Source organism: Martes martes (assembly GCF_963455335.1).
Source record: "Martes martes genome assembly, chromosome: 3".
In the NCBI taxonomy this organism is placed as follows: Eukaryota; Metazoa; Chordata; class Mammalia; order Carnivora; family Mustelidae; genus Martes; species Martes martes.
In genome coordinates, this window is record NC_137890.1 from 133,653,303 (window position 1) to 133,656,767 (window position 3,465).

The following is a 3,465-nucleotide window of genomic DNA, read 5'->3' on the forward strand; positions in this document are numbered from 1 at the left end:
AAACTTATTTTTCTCAAACTATTTCAAAAAAATAGAAGAAGGAAAACTTCTAAATTCATTTAATGAGGCTGGTATTACCCTGATGCCAAAACCAGATAAAGACACTATAAAAAAAGAAAATTGCAGGCCAATATTTCTCATGAACGCAATGTACAAATCTGCAACAAAATATTAACAAACAAAATCCAACAACATATTATAAAAAACTATTCACCAAAATCAAGCGGAATTTACTCTTATGTTGCCAGGGTGGTTTAATATTTGCAAATCAATCGGTGTGATACATCATCTCAACAAGAGAAAGGATTAAAGCCATTTGATTATTTCAATAGAGACAGAAAAAACATTTGACAAAGTACAATATCCATTCATGATAAAAACCATTAGCAAAACTTGTGTTGGAATTATGGCTAAACATCATCTGGATTTGATCTCCTGCCACAAGCAGGCTGGTGTTACCATCGGAAGACTGTGTGAAAAACGTGATAGCAAACGTGTGATCCGTGACTCCTACCTGCGTCCCTGCACTCTGGTATGCATATGTGATGAGTGTAATTATGGCTCTTACCAGGGTGCTGTGTCATCTGGGGAGGCCTTGGGGTCTCGGATGCCTATTATTGTAAGGAGTGCACCATCCAGGCGAAGGATAGAGATGGTTGCCCAAAGATTGTCAATTTGGGGAGCTTTATGACCATTCTCTTCTATGAATGCAAAAAGTACGGCTTCAAGAAGAGGCGATTGGTGGGTGGCCTCCTCCCCCACCCCCCACCAGATGCTGCAGCTGTCGGAAAAGATGGCGATCACCACCAGCGCAGAGGGAGGAGAGAGCTCCTCCACCGGCCCCTCTCCATCTTTCCTCCTCTTACCCTGACACATGACAGGGATGGAAAAGGAATCTTTACACAACACTCTTGGCAGACCAGAGCAGAGAAAAATTGATAGATTGGCTCATGGTTTTTCTTGAATTCAAGAAACAAGCCTGTATTCCAAATTGCTATGTTCTCTCTACACTAAGAGCTGCTGCTTCTTCCTTTTTTTAGACACCAAGAGCTTCTGAAACAGGGATAATACCGTCTCAGTCTTCTGTTTGAGGAATTAACTGTGAAGCTACCACAGTGAGAAACCTGTTCTTGGCAGCAGCCCTGATGGCAGCAGCCCTCATGGAGGAGACATCTTGCTGGGTTGGGGGGTAGCTCTCGGAACAATCAGCGTGGGCACTGAATCTTGTTAACACGTAGCAGGTGATGCCTGCTCAAGTTATTTTTCTTCTGAGAACTTGGAAAACCTTTCTGTTGCTGTTGTGTTAAGAAAGCAGGTGTTTCTTTACTGGTTTTAAAAAAAAAAGTAGCAAAATAGGCTTAGAAGGAACATACCTCAACACAATAAAGGCCATATATGAAAAACCCATAGCTAATACCATACACAATAGTGAAAAACTGAGAACTTTCCCCCTCAGATCAGTAACAATACAAAGATGTCCGCTTTCACCATTTTTATTCAACATAGTACTGGAAGTCCTAGCAACAGCAGTCAGACAAGAAAAAGACACAAAGTGCCTCCAAATTGGTAAGGAAGAAGTAAAGCATTCACTATTTGCAGATGACATGATATTATACATAGAAAACCCGAAATAAAAACTCTACCAACAATTAGAACAGATAAATGAATTCCATAAGATCACAGGATACAAAATCAGTTGCCATATACTACAAAAAATTGGTTCTATACACTAATAATGAAGTAGCAGCAAGAAAATGAAAAAAATCCCATTTACAACTGAACCAAAAATAATAATATAACTAGAAATAAACTTAGCTAAGGAGGTGAAAGACCTATACTCTAAAAACTATAAAACATGGATAAAAGAAATTGAGGACAAGAACAAATCAAAAGATATTTCATGTTCATGGACTAGAAGAACAAATATTGTTAAAATGTTCATATTACCCAAAATAATCTACAGATTTAATGTAATCTCTATCAAAACACCAGTATCATTTTTCAAAGAACTAAAATAAAAATCCCAAAATTTGTATAGAACCACAAAAGACCCTGAATAGCCACAGCAATCTTGGAAAAGAAGAACAAAACTGAAGGTATCGCATTCCCAAATTGCAAGATACACTACAAAGCTCTGTTAATCAAAACAGTATGGGACTGGCACAAAATAGACACCTAGATCAATGGAACAGAATAAAGAGCCCAGAAATAAACCCACAGTTATATGGTCAATTAATCTTTGACAAAGAGGCAAGAGTATTCATGGAAAAGACAGTCTCTTCAAAAAGTTGTGTTGGGAAAACTGGACAGCTACATGCAAGAGAAAAACTGGACCATTTTCCTATACCATACATAAAAATAAACTCAAAATTGATTAAAGACCTAAATGGAAGACTTTATTAAAGCCATAAAAATCCTAGAAGGGAGCATAGGCCATAATTTCACTAACATCAGCCATAGAAAAATTATTCTAGATATGTCTCCTGAAGCAAGGGAAACAAAAACAAAAATAAACTATTGGAACTACATCAAAGTAAATAGCTTCTGCACAGCAAAGAGAACAATGAGCAAAACTAAAAGACGGCCTACTGAATGAGAGAAGATACTTGCAAGTGGCATGTCTGATAAAGAGTTAGTATCCAAAATATATAAAGAACTTATACAACTCAATGCATAAAAAAACAAATAATCCAATTAAAGAATGTGCAGAAGACATGAACAGACATTTCTCCAAAGAAGACATACAGATGGCCAGCAGACACAGGAAAAGATGTTCAACACCCTAATCATCAGGGAAATGCAAATCAAAACCACAATGAGATATCACCTCACACCTATCACAATGGCTAAAGTAAAAAACAAAAGAAACAAGTGTTCACAAGGATGTGAAGAAAAAGGAACCCTTGTGCACCACTGGTGGGAAGGCAAACTGGTGCAGCCACTGTGGAAAACAGGGGAAGTTCCTCAGAAAATTAAAAATAAAATTAATTTATTATCCAATAATTTCACTACTGGTTATTTACTCAAAGAATATGAAAACACGGGGCGCCTGGGTGGCTCAGTGGGTTAAAGAATATGAAAACACTAATTTGAAAAGATATATGCACTGCTTTGTCTACTGCAGTATTACTTAAAATAGCCAAATTATGGGATTATCTGTTAATAGATGAACAGCTAAGGAAGAAGTGATATATATATAATGGAATAATGCTCAGCCATTAAAAAGAACTAAATCTTGCCATTTGCAACAACATGAATAGAGCTAGAGAGTATTATGTTAAGTGAAATAAATCAGTAGAAAAAGACAACTAATGATTTCACTCAAGTGTGGAATTTAAGAAACAAAACACATGAACAAAGGGGGAAAAAAAATAAAAAGAAACAAGCCAGAAAACTATACAGCAACTCCTAACTATAGAGAGAAAACATGGGTACCAGAGGGGAGGTGAGAAGGGGGATAGGTAA

The 3,465-nt window shown here is 37.0% G+C and overlaps 1 pseudogene across 1 annotated transcript; it reads left to right on the plus strand.

The window, feature by feature from the left end:
- The first annotated feature begins 406 nt into the window (after window positions 1-406).
- On the plus strand, window positions 407-939 carry LOC308340267 (PHD finger-like domain-containing protein 5A; annotated as a pseudogene). Its single transcript has one exon. The product of its transcript is annotated as a PHD finger-like domain-containing protein 5A (transcript).
- Window positions 940-3,465: the final 2,526 nt, after the last annotated feature.